The 21,888-nt window shown below is 35.6% G+C and overlaps 1 long non-coding RNA gene across 1 annotated transcript; it reads right to left on the bottom strand.

The window, feature by feature from the left end:
- Positions 1-2,123: 2,123 nt before the first annotated feature.
- On the bottom strand, positions 2,124-20,745 carry LOC121731548. The gene is made up of 3 exons (XR_006036250.1): positions 20,735-20,745; positions 12,433-12,438; positions 2,124-2,216 (listed from the first exon to the last, which is right to left on the bottom strand). It is a non-coding gene; the product is annotated as an uncharacterized LOC121731548 (long non-coding RNA).
- Between the last annotated feature and the right edge of the window lie 1,143 nt (positions 20,746-21,888).

The following is a 21,888-nucleotide window of genomic DNA, read 5'->3' on the forward strand; positions in this document are numbered from 1 at the left end:
CACAGGATTCAAAGGATCCCCAATCCCCATACCAAATTTTAGCAGAATCGGTTCAGAGGTTTGTGCGTGAAGAGGTGACAGACAGACGGACAGACGGACACACTTTCACGTTATAATGACTTGTAGAGAAATTATAAAAGACTAAAATTTTAGACTCCAAAACCCTAGAACCCTAGAAAAAAGGAAATTTCGATCTTTTGAAGATTGAACCAATTAAGAGAGAGATAGCAATAATTTGCCACTGATATTTATTTCCAACAAAAAGAAGGTTAAGCGGTAGGTTTAGACACAATAAAAGCTCTTTTAATGAGAACATTACTTTACATTACTTTATAACGAGTAACATAAGATTATGAATAATGACATGTTTAACATAATACTTGGATATCCTTATTAAGGTGACGCCGCGTTAAAGTAAAAAGCTGTATTGGATATGTTTCAGATTGCTTGTTTTCCCCGACCTCTCACAGAAAACAAGCAATGGAACAGCAAAAATGGAAAGGGTGTAAGCGACAAAGTGGTTATTGTCGCGTAATTTAAAAATCATAAACACATTTCATATACCTAGGCTATGGGCAAATGAAAGTGTATGCTTGAACCAATTTATGTACAAATTTTGGAAGCTTAAATCACTCTCCTCTGTTAGCAAAATAGGAATCCCTTTTTTACAGAGGTCTTTTTGATTGATTATTCTGTGTTATAAAAGTTTAACCAATCGTATTATGCTATTGGTAATTCAAAGACAAAGACATGATGAATGCTGACAATGAACTTTAATTTCTTAGCATTAGTCATTGCTGAGAAAAATCGATATCGCTACAGCCAAATTATCAAGGCGTCGCCTTAAGAATGTTTCTCGTTTGTCTCATTATAATGTTATAGTCTAGGAGCCTTATCTCGTATTTCTGAAGTGGAGCTTAAGGGCCTCTCGAAGCTATAAGGGTCGGTGTGGTCGCCATTGGGAATATATTCTCAGGTAATCTTAATAATAAGTAAGATGGCTCTTATGTGGTGATCCACATAAGTTATATAGTGTAATAATATTTTTGTTTACTTAAACATTATAAGAGGTTGCGTCTGCTTATCTGCATTGTATAGGCCCCAAAACAGAAGGTAAACCAGGACAGAATTACTAAGTAAGTCACAAGTGGGCAGAACAAAGGCTTTTTTATTATATAATAATAAATACAGTTTTCGGGAGGAATTATAACAACGAAATACTAAAAATTATATAAAATTATAACTATTGAATATAATATCATTTACCCAAAAAATTAAATATTGCTTTCTACTTCAGATTTAATCATTTTGTCCCACTAAGCTATAAGAAACTACCCAGTAGCAACAGTATGAAAACTATTCAGCTATAGAAAAAGGTATATTAAAAAGCAAGCCTGGGATTCCATTATGAAGCGGAGAATGTCGCATTGTGGAAGTGTAGATTAATATCAAAGTTTATACCATCATAGATGTTGTGTATTGTTTCATTAAAAGTTTCGAGAAACTTGCACTGCTAGTAGCCGTCTGAACTACAAGTTGTTCCTGATATCCCCACTTCTATGGTTCAAAGTAACATTGCAGGGTAGGGTTTGAACCCAAAGAATTCTATTTAAACTGATAGAAGTCTTTGTTTGAACCAAAATATTTTATACACAGCCAATCTACGAATAATAAAAACTAAGGAAAAGTAACTCCGTCAAAAAACATGCTCCACAATACTTGTCAAAAAAGTGTACCTTAGGTACACATTTCAATACATTTGCAATATTTAGGTGACCTTGAGCGGTACTAGGCTGACGTTACATGACGGATCAAAAGGAACCAAATTTAAAACGGTAATAGTATGGGAGTTACGATCCCTTAGTTTTTATTATTCGTTGGCTTGGTATACGCCGCGTGTGAACAGTTTTTCAAGCCAGGCCAAACTGTTCACACGCGGCATATACCACGCCAATACTGGCTGCCAGTCTTATTGGCAGCCAGTATTGGCTCTGTGAAAACTATACTTAAATGTTTTACAATATTATATCTTGTGATTACAATATATTTTAACACCTAATTTTTTGCGGTCAAATAAAATTCAAAAAATTTTACAGAGGTTTGAAATTTGACACCAATTTTGTTTATAAGATTGGTTTGAAGGAATCTTTGCAGTAATGTAGGCTAAATTTTATCCCGGCATTCCCACGGAAACGGGAACCACCGCGCGCTGTAAACTGAAGTCCACGCGGACGGAGTCGCGGGCAATAGCTAGTGCTCAATATAATAAATTAGGCATTGATCTATGATATAATATAATTTTTGGACGACACACAAAACAAATATTCTTTAGTAAAAGTAGTTTCAATAAGCTTAGGACGTAATGTTTCTTACAACATTTATATTAAAATAAGTCGTAACCATCAATTTGGCTACGTTCTACCTAAAACTTCAAATATTCCTAGCAGTGATGAGAAAATATTTAAAAACATAATATTCCGAACGAGCAACATCTGTACAGCAGTTTACCTGTTCCGGGAGAATTTATTGCCGTTCGGAAATAATTCCGTTTTATTTGTGTACGCGCGGTTATTTTTGTTTCCTAACTCGCCATGCTGATTTTTTTATTTAAGGGGGCGACTAAGCCTAAAGTGTCGATTTTATAACTCATTTTTATACTTGAAAATAAGCCCCGAATTGTCTCATTTTCTAAAATTAGATACTGAGCAAAAACACGATATCTTAAAATATTCTCGATAGAAAAAAATCACAAAGATGCATCTAATTTTCACAAATTTTTCATTTATTGCCATAACCGTGTATTAAACTAAGTTAATATTTTAAAATTCTATTCATATTGTATAAAATTCTATTATTCAGAGATCGACCTAGCGAATTTTTAAAATGTTGTATATTTATCGAGTTATTGGGAAAAAACTAATTTGGCGATGAATCCGCGTCGTTCTTTTTCACCTGGCATATGAAAGACGGGCGTGAGTGTGAAGAAAGGAGGACAATGTTTGATTTTTGGGGTTAGTCGCCCTCTTAACTAAAAGTTAAAACCCATGGTAGATCGAGGCATAAAACTTTACACAAAATGTCAAAATCTGTATGAAATTCTGTCAGTCTTGTCATTTTGATTATAGGAAAAATAGAGCTACATACACCTGTATCTATTTCTTTGTCGTTGAGAAATTATCATTTTTTATATTATTATTTCAGTGAAATAAATTACCTTTCCAAAATTTGATAAGATTAGAATACTCTGTCTCACATACTTTGTCCCAGCAAAGCAGGACGAGTTTACAGTACAAAATGTATGGATTTGACATTAGTATTCGCTAGCGAAGCGATGACTTATATGTCAAATCGCATACATTTTGTAGCGTTAGCGTTAGCGTCTTGCCACTTGTCTAGGGGGGCTGGTCATTCTTCCATCCCACGTATTTAAGTGAGCTAAAAATAATGTGAACCGACGGCATAAGCGCTTGATATAAATATAAGATTCCGAAATTAATTCAAAATTATGATAAATTATATTACCGAAAAAACACAAGAAGCGTATATTTCTCCAATAAAAAGCATATATATTATGTCCCTCAAACTAGTCAAACCACTCTAGCATGTTCAATATTACCTATATATAAAAATGGATTTTCAATTGTGTTAGTAACGCTAAAACTCGAAAAAGTCCAGGGAAGGTTTTAAAGTGACACGAAGTTCACCGGAACAGCTAGTCAAATATATTTTTTCTTGCCGCTAGACTCTATCAGCATCATTTCAAAATTACTCAAAAAATTTCAATAGCAAAATTATTGTTTGTCGTATGAAATTTCTCAAGAACTGTTAGTACATTATAATAATAACAGTTGGATGTACTGTAGTAATAATAGTTAATTTGCTACAGCACTTCCAAGCTCTTTCTTATTTTCCAAGCTCTATTTTCATTTTTCCTAATCCATACTAATATTATAAATGCGAAAGTGTGTATGTCTGTCTGTCTGTCTGTCTGGTACCTCTTCACGTCCAAACCGCTGAACCGATTTTGCTGAAATTTGGCATGGAGATACTTTGAGTCCCGAGAAAGGTCATAGGATACTTTTTATCCCGGAAAAATGCACGGTTCCCGCGCGATAAACAAAATTTTGCGCAATGGAGTTGCGGGCAACATCTAGTATTTAAATACTCTAAACATTTTTTGAAACATTATAAACATAGCTGGGCACCGTTAATCAAATAGTTAACTTCGTTAATTGTTAATCCGTTAAAAAACAAGTTAGCTTCGTTAAACGTTAAAGCGTTGCATTTCGGACAAATTAACGCAAGTTAACGTTAATCGTTAATCCGTTAACATGTGTAATATGACCTTGTTATGACTTATTTTTGTATGTACACTAACACAATGATATTATCATTGTATTAGTGTACATACAAAACCTGTTGGTTTAGGTTCACAGGTTAGGTACAAAACAAAATACTTTTGTAATTATTGTATTCTACCTAACTAAATTACTCTTCTTTTTCAACATGCAAATGATTTATAATAACAATAAACAAATCACTATTCACTCTATTAGCACCGGCGCAATCTCTTCTCACTCGCACGCGCCTGAAAATGTATCTAGTATTGTTCTTGTTTCACTCGCTGCCGTGCCGCGGCGCTGCGCTGCCCGCCCGCCCGGCACTTGTCGTTTCATACTAGAGTCTGGCCAACGAAAGCTGAACCAAGCATTTATTTTGATTGGCAACACTATTCTGCCAGTCGATGGTTTGCGGTTGCACGATTTCATGATCTTGATACTTGGTCATAATTATTATTTTATACTCTTGTGATCTTTTAATTTTTCATACTAGACATGTTATTTATTCTAATAAATGGTATTTTTATTGAAAATCTTCACGAAGATTCGGATGAGAAACAGGAAAGTTTCCACCATACCATTGTGACCTAATTACCCATCGAATATTCTACTCTCTCGTTAATACCGATTAGACAAAAACACAAATAAAACACAATTATTTTACGTGCACTTTTTCCACTATATTCATTTATTATTATTACAAATTTTAGCTAAAAACACGACCGGTTTTGAAACATTTCTACTAGGCTTAGTTAGCAATATATTTTCTAAGTCAGTATAGGCTATAATTTATGTTAGACTTTTCTTTTATAGGTGCATAATTTTTTGCACATTGGAGTAATATAACATCTAGCATCAGCAGAAAATGATCTAAATCTTTTTTTCCTACTACATTATGTGATACCATATAAATAATTTTTAAATTTGCCGCGGTTCGCTTGGTTCAGCTTTCGTTGGCCAGACTCTATTACTGTCTGAACCTGTTTTCGCGCCGCGCCGCGGTGCCGTGCGGTAAATAGTAGGCATTGGATTAACGATTAACGGACTTCTGCATATTAACGGAAGTTAACGAGTCCGTTAATATTTTTAAAAGTTAACTTAAAAATTAATCTGTTAATCAAAATGTTAACTTCGCTAATTAACGATTAACGGATTAACGAGTTAATGCCCAGCTATGATTATAAATAATACGAATTAATTCAGTATACATTTTCTGAAAAAAGATGTATATAACATTATTCTGTATAAATATGTGATAAAGAATCGAATAAGGAAACAACCAATAAATCGTTTACAGTAGTTTAATAAATCCAACAAACCCGAGGAGAATGTCCTTTGATGCTGGCAGCTGGCCAGGTGTTAAGAAAATATTATTTAGTTACAAATTTTATGGTGGTTCATCGCTTCAGAATGTCCAGGTTTTTCCAAATTGTTGATCTAATCTGTATATTTACAAGAATATTGCAGGGTCAATATTTGTCTTAAAAATGGGCTGCAAAATTACTGTAAGTTTTATATAGCGTTAGTTAAAAACGTACGTACGTAAAACGTTTAGTCTGCTTACCTATTAAAGCTGTGCCGCAGCACACTGGTGTACCGTGGCCAGTAGTTGGTGTGACACAAAAATGATATTTTACCTTTATAAGAACCAAAAAAAGGCAACATCTCTGGACGACCGACGAAATAAGAACTGGGAACAGAGCACCCCCTTACACGCTGATTAATAAGTGGTCCAAAAATTTTAATTTTTATATCTGTACCTTGAACACAAAAAGTTTGCGGAACACTGTATTAGAGCACCAGCGACAGTAGACCCCCCCTCCCCCAAAGCAAAGCTAAACGTGAGCAAATCTTGACGGAGCAGCCGTGATTTGCTTGTTTTGTTGACTAATCAGTAATCAGGGCTAATATTAGATGAAGGTTACTTAGACCGTTAATTAGCAGATAATGTGTAATAAAAGATAAGCGTATCTGTTATCCGTCTCGCCCGCAATAAACACGACGTGACCTCATACATGCGTGTTACAAAGGATATTCTTTATCTAGGTTTCAGTGATACAAAAATAGATTGAGCGTCCGTGGGCTTTTTCTTATATAAAATTAGGGGGCTAACGAGCAAACGGTCACCTGATGGAAAACAACTACCGTCGCCCATGGACACTTGCAACATCAGAAGAGCTGCAGGTGTGTTACCGGCCTTTTAATACGCAATACGTTATTCAATTTCTTTAAGGTTTGCAGGTCATATTGGTCTGGAAAAACTGCTTGTGACAATTCGTTCCAGAGTTTTACTATGCACGGCACAAGGTACGCGAAAAACGCACGGTGGAAGACTGCTACTCATCTAGGTGATGAAGATGGTATATGTTTCTCGTGGAACGATGGTGGAAACTTGCAGCAGGTATGATTCCGAACAATTCCTCGGAGCACTTCCCGTGATTCTAACGATAAAGGATGCAGAGCGAAGCCACATCTCGGATATGGTTAGAATTTAGATTCACTCTCGATTGAACGCCTGATTCGATCAATTCGATACGATCGAATTGGTTAAATGAATAATGAGTCTTTTTTAAGATTGTATGTAAAAAATACGGACGCTTAATATTTGTAGGAGCTAAAGAAAAACATAGCGAGGAAACCCGCACATGGTAGGTCCCAGACGTATCAACAAGTCATTCCTCTGAACGAGGCTGACTACAGTTTGACAGTACCAAAGCCGTACATATAAGCTTGGACAACCATGGTGTTTAAAGAGGGTCCTTTTGACCAAATAATACTGAACAAAAATTTTCCACAGACCTCAGCGGATGAGGAAAATGCCTTACGGTTTTCAATTATTAAGTTATGTTTAGGAAATTTTTCAGTAATAACAACGGTAAAAATATTTTGCTCAAAGACTCCTCCTTTAAAGGTTTTATATCCATACTAATAGTATAAATGCGAAAGTGTGTCTGTCTGTCTGTTTGTCTGTCTGTCTGTCTGTCTGTCTGTTACCTCTTCACGCTTAAACCGTTGAACCGATTTATCCGAAACTTGGCATGGAGATACTTTGAGTCCCGGGAAAGGACATAGGATACTTTTTATCCGGAAAAAATGTACGGTTCCGCCGCGATAAACGAATTTTGGCGCAACGGAGTTGCGGGCGTCATCTAGTACCATATATAGTATTTAGGGATCGGCTGAAATGTCTATTACAAAATTCTGGGAAGACGTGATTACAAATTACTTCAAGTTATAATTGGAGCGGAACGATACACAGAGTTCTAAATCAGGACAACACAGAGATGTCACAAGGGTCCATGTAAATTTTTAAGCGAGTATTTTTAGGTTGACCCACGATTTTCGATAAAAAATATTTATACATCGTACGTTTTTTCTGTAATAATTCATAGGCGCAACAAGTTCTTTTGGAGAGTTCTGCCGGGCATATGAAAGAGTGGCGCTGTATTTTTGTACTGTTTTCCTAACACTGTGTTAGCTGGGTTTTTAATGTATTGGCAGATTATTACCATTAGATATTCGTTATCATGCACAAGTGTAGGCAAGTGATACAACTTCCTGAAACGGGCCTTTTCAAATGTTCCCTCCTAAACTCCATGGAAAGTTTTAATAAAACGTCTAACACCTTACTGAATCGACCGAGTTGACTCCTTACTAGATTTTTAGGAAATTGTTACAAGAACATTGTTTTTCCGCCATTTACTAGACACTGGCCATGGAATAGCCGAGCGCCATAATAAGGAAAAAAGTTTTTTAATTTTTTTCAAAATTAGAATAACGCTGCCATAATATTGTCACAATAGACATAACGACCAGTAGTTCGACTGCAAAGAGACGGACAGGTTTCAATATCTGTCAAATTCGTCGAGTTTCACTAGGATTATGAACGGAATGTGCCTCGCGCTGGCTGATATAATTTATAAAATAAAATAAAATATCTTTTTATTCAAAATGGGTATCATGATACACTTTTTGAAAGTCGAACGAAGAAACTACGTTGCCTACCACCGGTTCGGGAACTACCCCGCCGAGAAGAACCGGCGTAAGAAACTCGCACGGGGCCATCTTTTGCAAAAAAAAATGGAAAATTACAATGTTATGGCTTACAGCTATGTAACAAAATTAAAAGAAAAGTAACCTGCATGGAGCCACCCTATTCCCAAGGTGTGCTGTCCTCGAAGAAATCATTGACTTTATAATACGCTTTAGCACACAAACGTTCTTTAACTGCTTTTTTAAATTTGTTTAAAGGTAGATTTTGAACATTTTCTGGGATTTTATTGTATAGGCGTATACATTGGCCTTTAAAGGATTTGCTTATTTTGGCTAGTCTGAACATTGGTATTGCTAACTTGTTCTTATTTCTAGTATTTACATTATGATTATCACTTTTCTTTTTGAAAATATTTATGTTCTTTCTAACATATAAGAGATTTTCCAAAATGTATTGAGATGTGACGGTCAGAATTCTTATTTCTTTAAATTTTTCTCTTAGAGATTCCAAAGACGACATCTTATAAATAGAATGAATAGCTCGCTTCTGCAGCACAAATATTGTATTAATGTCACATGTGCCAAAACACAAACAACAATACGACCAAAGAGGAACACGTCCATCGAATATGTCATAGTTTTAAATTCGTAGGTAACAATTTAACAGCCCTAGCGACGATTTTCGTCATAATACGTCAAATTTAAAAATTTCAACATCAGTTCTAAGTCGGCATACTCTATCATTCTGTCTACTCTGATATTGTAAAGCGTCACGTGACATACAGCAGTTTCATACCTATACTGTGTAGTGTGTACCATCGAGGAAGTTGATTCCTATGCAATTGACAGACCAACGTTATTTGGTCGAATATGTCAATTCAATGTTAATTGTGATCTGTCAGCTGGGTTTGACGTAACGCAACCAAACTACTTAGGTCCCCGATTTGCATTGGAATCAACTTCTCTGATAGTACCTACTGTGTACATAGCCTACTGAAAATGTCTTTCTGAAAACGTAACCCAAGTATCATTTTGCATTTGCCCCAAAATAAAACTGAGATCATTTTGAATTAAAGCTGTTTAGTCGTCCAAGTGCAAGATTCTTGTATATTGATTTTAAGAAAGAAATGTTTATGTATTAATGAAAATAGTCATAAGCTTTAATTTTGACTACTACTCAACGCTCATACCTCATACTTAACATAAACAAGTTAAGAATAATTCTGATAATAATTGCACAAACAAAAATAATGATCAACATTTTAATGATCCGATCAAAAGCCTTAAGAAATCCATTCTAAGAACTCCACAATCCACATGCATTTGCGTCCAATTAATATCTTATTTACGAGACGGACCTTGGAATACACTCAGGAAATCTTTCTACTAGATCTCTTTAAGAAATGATCCAGACTTGGCGAGGGTACTTGGAAATAAGTAGATTGTTATAGCGATTCGCGATAGCAATAGAACACGATGTATAAAGAAAATGTTTTCCTTTTGCATGCACAAACTTATTAATGTTGGAAAATTCTTGGTTACAACTGAATTTTCTTTATGTTTAGACTTGAATTCATTTTGCTGCTGGTATTTACAAAAATGTTGCAATTTTTCTACGTTGAAAGAGTCACTTTATCAGACGTTCAAAGGTCGGAGCAGAGGTCTCTACTAGCACATACAGTGAACAATCCGATCAAAACCCCGACATGGTTTTTTAATGAAATAAGGGGGCATACGAGCAAACGAGTCACCTGATGGAAAGCAACTTCCGTCGCCCATGGACACTCGCAGCATCGGAAGAGCTGCAGGTGTGTTGCCGGCCTTTTAAGAGGGAATAGCGTAATAGGGGAGGGTAGAGAAGGGAATAGGGGAGGGTAGGGAATAGGGGAGGGTAGGGAAGGAAATAGGAGAGGGTAGGGAAGGGAAACTCACTCACTCGGCGAAACACAGCGCAAGCGCTGTTTAACGCCGGTTTCCTGTGAGTCCGTGGTATTTCTGTTGCACAGTCAGTGTGGATACGTCATATTAAAATATTAATAGAAACGATGTCAAACGTTGAAAAAAACTTTTTGTTTACCTGATACCTTTCCCGGGACTCCAAGGGTCACAGACAGACTTTCATATTTATAATATTAGTATGGAGTATTATAATATTATGTCAGATTGTCAGAGCTCCCTAGATAGAGTTGATCCACAATGAAAATGAAGGCCAAGGGATTACCTTAAGTTTACAGCTTTCCAACTATAACGTGTTGCAACTTACAATATTGTCACTTAACTATTAAGACCTCTCGATTACAGTATATTCTCCATTAATTTTAATCCCCTGGTGAAACTATTTTAAGAAAAGCCTTAAGGCTTTTCTTAAAATTCACTACCATTTTTAGCTAAGTTCTAGTAGACCACGATTAACCAAATTCGTCAAAATATAAGCGTAGTTAGTAGTATCTCCATACATAACTTTTTTGTACGTGTAAAATGGCAGCAAATTATAAGTGTTTATCTCTTATATATGTATACACATAATTAGTCTTCCTCTTAAATCACTAAAGACTACGAATAATCGTCAAAATCCGTCAATATAGATTTGTGCATATGTTACGCTCAAATACCTTATACCGAAAGCGCTCACTCAGCGAAAAAATGGCTCACAAAGCGTTGTGGTCATAGTGAAACGGCCACGACGCGTTCTGGTAATCACAGAAATACCACATAGCGAAATTCGAGTAATTTTATAGTGCTCAACTGTGTACGCAATACACAAGAGCACTCTGGTTTTAATGAAACCAGGCCAGTCACGCAGGTGTTATTTTATAGTGCCCAAGTGTGTGCGCTATTGCGCACTATACAGGGTGTAACAAAAATAAGTGATAATACTTTAGGGTGTGTACATGTTCCTTGTAAAGAGTTCACTGTGAAAGTAGCAGCGCTGAAAGACCAAATTTTTTTTTTCACTTTTGTATGGGGAAACTCGTGGCGCTGGGGCTCTTGCCCATACAAAAGTGAAAAAAAATTTTGGTCTTTGAGCGCTGCTATTTTCACAGTGAACTCTTTACAAGGAACACGTACACACCCTAAAGTATTATCACTTATTTTTGTTACACACTGTAAATATTGTGCTACACGAGCGGTAGTGCTCTTGTGTATTCACAATTTCGCTATGTGGTAATTTTCTGTGATTACTAGAACGCGTTGTGGCCGTTTTCATTAGGGCCACGACACGAATTTCGCGTCGTGGTCGTTTCACTACGACCGCGTTATGACTGTGAGCTTTTTCGCTCACTGAGCGTTTTCGGTCTTTGCGCGTAACACATAAATAGCCGCGGGAAGCGACTTTGCTTGATAATAATGTAGTGGTAATGAAACTTCTATTTTTCATTTTAATTCATGAAGCCCCAAGCGACCGCATCCGGCCGCGATAACAATAGATAAGCTATTGTGTCTCGTTATTCCACGATCGATGGATTAAAACATTTACGAGTTTCCACGGCGAACTTTTTTTCTTCCGTACCCATGATGTCTACCTAGGTAACAAGGGTTTTACCATAAAGACAAGCCCTTGTAGTTAATCCATTCTTTATAATGAGAACCCAGATTCAATTATAATACGGGCGATATCCATGTTGGATATAATTAAACATCTTCGTTATATGTTCCTTCATGCTTGTGAGCGATTGTACTTCGGGTTATTGAATTAAATTGTTAATCTTTGTCATCTCAATGTTGCTCAGATACCCAATCTCGGTAACAGGATAAGGCGCCTTACAAATTCTTAATTTAATTTATGCCTTAAACACTTTCAAGGGCTTACAGGATATTTTAGAGGAATATTAAATCGCCGATGAAATCTACGTTTCAAGTATTATGCCTATCAATAAAAATATTAATGCCACGAGAAAGTTTCATAATGTTTTTTTGTCTTTTTCGCTAGAAAATCAAAGATTTTTTAAACAAAAAAAAGGTTTTATATAATGAGAAATTGAAAAAAAAAATTTTAAGACAACAAATACAAAAAAATTGTATACGATTTTCCTATTCGTACGTTGTATAAGTCTTATTTAAGAGCCCATATGACCCTAACTTGACTACATACTTTAACCTAGATCTCAAAATCTGTAAGGTCTAGAAAACTGATTTTTTGACACAAGTAACTTTAGTTCATAAAGATTAAATGCTCAAGACGAAAACACGATTACTCAAAAAATGCTCGATAGTTTCTTTTTTACAAAAAACCTTGTTTTAGACACATTTTTGCTTAGATCTTCGAAGTTTGCTGTCTTTTCTTTAATATTTTTTAATATCTAAAAAGGTATTGATAAAACCTAAATTTGCTCAAAACACTTTTTTCATAATCATTATAGTTCGTCTTTTATTCAAGTAAAACTAACTCGGCGATGATTCCGCGCCGTCCTTTTTCACCTGGCATATGAAAGACGGGCGTGAGTGTGAAGAGAGAAGGACGATGTTTGATTTTTAGAGTCAGGTGAGCTCTTAATATTTTTAAAAATAACTATATAATAATAAAAGAGAACTTTACTACCTACTGCAATTCCTCGACTCAGCTGTTACGTTGCGTCGTAAATTCAAAGCGATCGTAAACACGAGGATCAATCCTAAGAATCTCGGAAAAATCATCTATTTATACCAAAGTATATGTCTGCCTGTCTGTCTATCTATTTGTCTGTGTTCTTCACGCCCAAACCACTACACCGATGTTTCTGAAAGGTAGGATACTGTGAGTCCCGGGAAAGGACACAGGATACTTTTTATCCTGGAAAAATATACTGTTCCGTTCAATAAACGAATTTTGGAGCAACGGAGTTGCCGGCGTCATCTGGTGTCATCTAGTTGCTAATTATAATAAATCTTATATATAAAATTCTCGTGTCACAATGTTCGTTCCCGTACTCCTCCGAAACGGCTTGACCGATTCTCATGAAATCTTGTGAGCATATTGAGTAGGTCTGAGAATCGGCCAACATCTATTTTTCATACCCCTAAGAAATAAGGGTTGTTCACCCTTAAAAAAATTGTTTTAATTTTTGGACGAAATGTTTTGTTTTTATTTTTTTATAATGTGGCATTAAAAAATACATACAACCCTAAATTTTTACTTTTTTATCACCAACCCTTACAATTATTAATACTCGAGACTGACGACCACTATTTGTGCGTCGGGATAGCCGCGATGGTCGTTGTCATGGTGACATACTTATTTAGTCACTTCAATAAAATAATATGGGTGAAATACTTTATAAAGCAAAACAACGTTTGCCGGGACAGCTAGCAATAATATAATATTATGTTTGCGGTATTGAAGAGAGAGGATCCTTTTGCCGCTGTTTGCGGAGACCCCAAACGTGACCACACTATACTGTATTACTGATTGCTGATAATATTTGGTATTCGGTAAAGATATATATTCTATAGAGATATTCTTCCGAAGCTTATTGGCTATAGTCCAATTCAAGGCACATAATTTATTAATAATAATATTATTAATAAATTATGTGCTTTACTTCATAAGAAGTATTGTGGCCGGTCTCGCGCTTGACCACGTAATTTTATGTCGATAGACAATTCGCTAATTGCCTTTTAATATAATGTATATATCTAAACGCCACAGGCGTTTAGATATATAATACTATATAATAATAGCTCCCACACCGGTTTCGGTGACGGTGGCCGGTTTCATTGAAACCAGGCCAGCTACGCAGGAGTAATTTTATAGTGCCCAAGTGTGTGCGCAGTACACAAGAGAAATCTCTGTTCCTTTACTCTCATAACCCAGTGGGACGGAAGACCGACACGACTGGCGAGAGATCAGGCGCAGGACCGACTTTTTACATGCCCATCCGACGCATGGATCATCTTACTTGTCAGACAATCAGGTGATCAGCCTACATTGTCCTAACCAAACTTGGAAATAACATGTTTCCAATGCGGAAATCGAACCCACGGCCTCCGAGTCAAGAGCCGCGCTCTATACCACTAGACCACGGAGGCCTCTAATACTATATATAGTCATGCCAAACAAGCGCAATGAACAACATGCGGGAATGAAAGAGACAGTGATGTAGCTTATAGGTATGAAACTCTATGTACTATCGAGGAAATTGATTCCTAGGCAGTTGACGGACCTACGTCATTTGGTACGGTTATGTCAATTCAATACTAGTCGTAATCTGACGACTAGGTTTGACGTAACCGGCCAAATTATGTAGTTCCGCCATCTGCCTAGGAATCAACTTCTCTGAATATAATATACTTACCTATAATTATAATAGGTACTCTCCAACCTGTTCTACTAGCACATTATTCTGATTGGAGACTCTAAAATATTACAATAATATTTTCTCAATGATATTAACAGATTCATATTTTATATACTTATCTAATTTAATAAGGTTTTTTTGCATACAAAATATTGACGACCTATGTGGCTCAGTAGTGAGCGCGTTGGTAGCTCAAGCCGGGGGTCGCGGGTTCGAGTCCCGCCGACGGAACAAAAAGTTTTCAAAGTTCCTGGGTCATGGATGTGTATTAAATATGTGTATCATATAATAAAAATCTTAAATATATGTATAGTATAAAAGTATTAAATATATTTCCGTTGTCTGGTACCTGTAACACAAGTCCTTCAGGTACTTACCATAGGGCCAGACTGACGTGGTGTGAAGCGTCCATAGATATTATATTATATATTATTACTCTCTGAAATTCTTCATAATATTAAAGTTAAATAAAAAGAGTAGTGGCCGTTTATCATCTATACATCTATACATATAAATAAAATTGGAGTGTCTGTTTGTAATATTGAAAGAACCGTTTTTTACTACATGCATATGAATGTATATACGCTACATACACCAAAAAACCATTTTTTACAATTTTTGTCTGTATGTCTGTTTGTTCCGGCTAATCTCTGAAATGGCTGGAGCGATTTTGACGGGACTTTTTTAGGCATATAGCTGATGTAGTAAGGAATAACTTAGGCTACTTTTTAACCGACTTCCGAAAAGGAGGAGGATATATTTTACTTTTTTTATAAAGGAACCTTAAAAAGGCCTTTTTTTTTCTTTTATATTATCTTTGTTATCACATTTTGCTGACGCGGACGAAGTCGCAAGCAACAGCTAGTGTTTCATATAAAAATAATTATTAATCTGCCATATTAAAAAATATATTTTAATTAAATACAAATTACAGATTTAAAAAGAGAACTCAGCCAGAGATAGATACACGGCTAGACAATCACAGAAATAAATTGTTCGCGTCGACGGTTTTTCTGCTCGCTGACGATTCGTTTAACAACCGTGGATAGATCTCCCCTCAAACGATCAATTCAAATTCAACCTTTTTTTTATTCCATCTTGAAATTGAAATTGATGTAGGATTCGATCGAATAATTTTCAGGTACGTGGCTAACGAGTTTTTACGGAAAATAGTCTTATCATTTTTGGTTACTTTCGCGTAGATAACCACAAAATTACTAATATGATATTGTTTAAATATGTAGGGTGGGTTGACCAGAGGCGTGGTTAAAGTTAAAGTTATGATCAAAGTTATGGTTATAGTTAAGGCTAATTTAACATTAACCTTAACTTTGATCACAGAATTTGACAGAAGACGTTGCTGGTCCGACAAGACTTTAAATGAACGTAGGTGGGGGCGCTGCTGGTAAAGGAGAACTGTCAAAAATGGCGTTTTTGCATGATGACAGTGTTAGTTCCTTTTTTCGCCACGTGCATTTAAAGCCTTGTCGAGCTCTATGGTTATGGTTAAATATGGCGTCCATTCTTGACTTTAACCAAAGATTTGACATTTTGCATTGTAGTTAAAGTTAAAGTTATAGCTAAAGTTACAGTTATAGTTAAAGTAAGTTGGTGCAACCCATCCTAAAGCCCGCTGTGTCCTCACAGAATAAAATCGTTGGTAATTTAACGAATAAATTTATTTCCTTTGATATTAGTAAGTTAAAATAGATTTCATGAATCAAAAAGTTAACCTAGTTCTCCTAAATAAATTAAAATTAATCAAGAAAAAAGTTGTTCAAGTAAACGAATGCTAATTATATTAAGTCGAAAAATATCATTTAAGAAACTTTTACTTTCAATTAATTAATTTTAACTCCATAACACTTAAAGTGGAGGAAAAGTCGTGAAATGTACGTAATTAATTTTCAAATGAATCTGTTTCACCCTCACAACTTAGGCGATACTCCGACAATTTAAGTTCCAATTTGTTCCTTCGTGGATTTCTATTTATTACCAGGGTTGATACATTACGGTTCATTACCACTGTCTAAATTATAGAAATCAAAACCACAGGTTTGCGATGCAGTGTGGAGTAGGAAACCGCGTACATTTTTTTTTCTAAATAATCGAATTCAAGTTGTCTAAGTACCCACCACCTGATATACGTTTTTGTAGGTATATCGGCAAATCCTGCATTATTTTGTTGTGAATATTATACCCTTACCTAGATACATAATTTTATAATAGTCAAGTATAATATTTTCTTCAGCTGTGAGTCTGAGATGATCGGTTTAAATAATTAGGAATCATATTATCATTCATTTATCAAATAAACTAATCATCATCATAATATTAATACGCGAACGAAAAACTTTGTAACCCTTTTTACGAAAAATGGAGAAACGTAGGTGCACGAAATTTTGCACAGGTATCCATACTAATATTATAAATGCGAAAGTATCTCTGTCTGTCTGTCTGTCTCGCTTTCACGCCAAAACTACTGAACCGATTGCAATGAAATTTTGTACACAGTTATTCTAGAGTCTGAGAAAGGACATAGGCTACATTTTGATGTGGGAAAATATCTTATTTCCATGAAAATATCGATGAAAATGAATTCGCATTGCGCGTGGCCAGCGCTCATCCCGGGGGTCCTGGGTTCGAGTCCCGCAGGCGGAACAAAAAGTTTTCAATGTTCCTGGGTCTTGGATGTGTATTAAAATAAAATTTCAAAAATCTTAAATATATTTTATGTATAAAATTATAAAAAAATCCAGAAATATATCGATGCAATGAACATTTTAGTTCTAAATACGATTCAACAGATGGCGTTTAATTTTTTACTTCATTGTAACATAGAACTTATCATACTTATTAGTTATTATGTTTTTGTTTATAGTTTTTAATACGTTAGAATATTATGTTTCATAATATTATCACTTGGTATAATAATAATCAATCTATCTTATCTTATAGAACTCCTACTGCATTTCTAATATATGTGACAAGTTGACAACAGAAGGCGCTCTAAAATAAAGAAGTGTGTACCGTGTTGGCCTATATTCCATCCAGAAAATATATCAATGCAATCAACATTTTAATTCTAATATATGAAAACAGATGGCGTTTTATTTTTTACTTAAATATATTTTATGTATAATATTATAAAAAATCCAGAAATATATCGATGCAATGAACATTTTAGTTCTAATACGATTCAACAGATGGCATTTTATTTTTTACTTCATTGTAACATAGAACTAATCATACTTATTAGTTACTAGCTGTTGCCCGCGACTTCGTCCGCGTGGACTTCAGTTTATAAAGCGCGATGTCAACAAAATTGGTGTCAAAAGCTTTTATAAAAAAACCCTGGTACCCTTTAAATCAATACAGCTGTGCAGTGTGCACACAATAAGTATTTCATTTTTTTATAATAAACTTTATATTTTATGCCAAATTTTAAAGCTTATTTAGCCCCCCAATTACACAACTTTACCCATAAACTATTTATCATTGATAGGTTTAAGGTCACGTCACTGCACAGATAAAGTACTAAGTTATTTAATACCGTAGAATAGATATAACAATCGAAAAAAATCGAAACTTAAATGTAAGATGATACCACCTCTTATAGAAATACTTTTGAGCAAGCGTCAGCGCGATGTAGAAGACGCACGGTGCCATCTATTATGAATTTTTGGAACTAACTTAATTTGAACAAATTTACGCATTTTCACCCCCTGACAACCCTTTTTTCCAGTAAAAAAGTAGCCTATGTCCTTTCTCAGGCTTTAGACTATCTGTATACAAAATTTCATTACAATCGGTTCGGTAGTTTTGGCGTTTGGCGTGAAAGCGAGACTGACAGACAGACAGACAGACAGACAGAGATACTTTCGCATTTATAATATTAGTATAGATTATGTGCACACTGCACAGCTGTTTTTGGGTATTTTGATTAATTAAGGGCCGCGCTACACCGGAATGGCAGCGGCGAGACGAGCCATTCCGGTGTAGCGCGGCCCTAAGAGGGGTTTGACACAAATTTTGTTGACACCGCGCGCTATAAACTAAAGTCCACGCGGACGAAGTCGCGGGCAACAACTAGTAGTTTATATGGTGAAGAAGTGCATCGAGCTAATATTATTTTGAAATTATGCTTTTATCATACATTTTTTTAACAAATAAAACATTACACACACTGCAACACACACACATAGGAAAGATGACAGATTTTTGAGTGACAAGCCTATGCATACGAATTATACTCCTTTATTTATGGTTGAATTCTGTTGACAACAAGCTGACAAATTGAAAATGGATTATAGTTTTTTTTTATTGAATCTTAGATACCATTAGGCAATGCTTACACCACAATAGACATAACTACCAGTAGTTCGACTGCAAAGAAACGGACAGGTTTCAATATCTGTCAAATTCGTCAGGTTTCACTAGGATTATGAACGGAATGTGCTTCGCGCTGGCTTATATAATTTATTTTTTAAATATTTAAAATAAAGATTTCAAAATTGGATTCTGACAATTTTAATCGCATGTGCCAAAACACAAACAACAAAACGACCAAAGAGGAACACGTCCAGCGAATATATCATAGTTTTAAATTCGTACTGTAACAATTTAACAACCCTAGCACAATAGACATAACTACCAGTAGTTCGACTGCAAAGAAACGGACAGGTTTCAATATCTGTCAAATTCGTCGGGTTTCACTAGGATTATGAACGGAATGTGCCTCGCGCTGGCTGATATAATTTATTTTAAAATAAAGATTTCAAAATTGGATTCTGACAATTTTAATCGCATGTGCCAAAACACAAACAACAATACGACCAAAGAGGAACACGTCCATCGAATATGTCATATTTTTAAATTTGTAGGTAACAAGTTAACAACCCTAGCGACGATTTTCGTCATAATACGTCAAATTTAAAAATTTCAACATCAGTTCTAAGTCGGCATACTCTATCATTCTGTCTACTCTGACCCTAGCGACGATTTTCGTCATAATACGTCAAATTTAAAAATTTCAACATCAGTTCTACGTCGGCATACTCTATAATTCTGTCTACTCTGCTAACACGGCCAGTCTGATATCAGCTGAGTCCCAGAGACAAGAGTTGAAAAAAATATGATAGTCAATATTTCTTTACAAAATATAGGTAGTAGTCCTAATGTCGTTGAAACTAACATAAAATATTGTACTTGTTTTTAAACGAAAAACGATATTCTTTATTATTATTCCTCTGTTTATATTTTTCTAGCAGCTAATGGGTGGGAATTGTGGTAATGGACGGAGAATTAGCCGCTTAGCTCTCACCGCTCCTGTTTGCTAAGGCCTCTTCAAACATGTCAGCCGCTTTATTAGCCGGCTCATTGTGACCATTTCACACGAAAATCACATTTATTTCACGAAAACACCGTAAATAATAAATGACGGAAATGTCAAGACTTGGGTCTTACTCGTAGGCCCATTTATATCTTGGTGTTTAGCAAGGTGCTTTAGGACAGTACCTACTTTAGTTGAAACATGTAAACGCTACTTGCTTTAGTACAGTTCTACCATAGTAAAAAGAGGGGAAGTAAGTTATCTTCATACAAAGGCACCGCGCGCGGCTTGTATGTGTGCGCCATAGTATGAATGCGTCGCCACGTACGGCACACAACAAAATCTCGGCCAGTTTATAAGGCTGGTACCGCCGAGATTTTGTTGTGTGCCGTGTGGCGACGCATTGATTATGAAGATAACTTACTTCCCCTCCTTTTACTATGGTTCTACAGTTAGTCCAGCACACTAAAGCACTAAAAACTTGCCTTTCAAGTTGTACTAAAATACTCTCCTCAACACTAATGTAAATCGGGCCATAAGTTGTTTTGTAAGTTTTAAATAAATGGAAAAGTTTTACTTTTGTTTGTTTGTGTTGGAGGACTCGCAAGATTTTGCAGAGCTAATGTCCCCTGGGATATGAGAATTTTCAATTTTATATTATTCATACTTACTAATAGTCTAATATTATAAATGCGAAAGTGTGTCTGTCTGTCTGTTGTTCGGGCCACACTAACGAGAAACGCCGTTTATTATCGTGTTAATTCTAAAACATGTTATAGCATTATCGCCTTTACATGCCACTAATTAAAGGCGACAATGCTATAACATGTTTTAGAATTAACGCGATAATTCACGGCGTTTGACGTTAGTGTGGCCAGGGCATGTCCGTCTGTTACCTCTTCACGCCCAAACCGCTGAATCGATTTTGCTGAAATTTTTTATATACTTTGAGTCCCGGGAAAGGACATAGGATACTTTTTGTCCCGGAAAAATATACGGTTCCCGCGAGATAAACGAGTTGTGAGTTGTGACTTGTGTAAGCTCTTGAAGGTAATAATTTAGACCTAAATTTTGTAAAAAGATGACAACTCAGTCTTCTTATATTGTATATTAAGCATTATTATTTGTCAAGTCCATATTATAATATCATATTATACCACATTTCGTAAAAGAATTATATTTTTCGTATCAGTGTCACTCGTCATGTCGGCTTTAGTCTAAACATGTTCTCATTTATATTTTATGTGTGTGTGCAGTGTCTTTCAACCTTTTATGTTACGAAAAAATATTTCGCGACCCCCGTTGCTTTTTATGTATGCTTATATGAACATAATATCGTTTTGTTAAAATTCTCCTACTTATTGTATACTTGTGGGTTGAGATAAATATTACTTAAATATGTATCTCAACCCACAAGTTGGATAACACTGTCATAGAGAATGTATCCGTTTTGCAGGAGGCAGTACCTCTATTATCGCTTTTGTTGCTCCCTCATTTTTCTCCGGGACAGGCTGATCTTTTTTATTCGAGTTGATTGACGCCCGATGCCCCGTAAAAAAGAAAATTTTGTAGGAGGAAATATAATATTATAGACTTAGTTGAAATGGCGTGTGAGCAACACAAGAATTACAGCCGAATTAGAACTTACGACACCATATTGTAAGTATACAATGGGACAGTAGTCCCAGACAGCTGTTTTGCGCTTCTCTATGACTCCGAACGAATGGTGCTATAAAAAAGTGACAATACTATAGTTAGAGTGTGTATGTATACCTTGTGTAGAGTTCACTGTGAAAGTAGCAGCACTGAATAAACAACTTTAAAAAATATATGGGTAGATTAATGACCCCTGCGTCATACAAATACTCGTTTGTCCATACAAATCACAAAAAAATGTTTTTTTCAGGGCTGCATCTTTCACAATAACCTATTAAGGTTGCCAAAGTCA

This window comes from Aricia agestis, chromosome 11 (genome assembly GCF_905147365.1).
Source record: "Aricia agestis chromosome 11, ilAriAges1.1, whole genome shotgun sequence".
Taxonomy (NCBI): domain Eukaryota; kingdom Metazoa; phylum Arthropoda; class Insecta; order Lepidoptera; family Lycaenidae; genus Aricia; species Aricia agestis.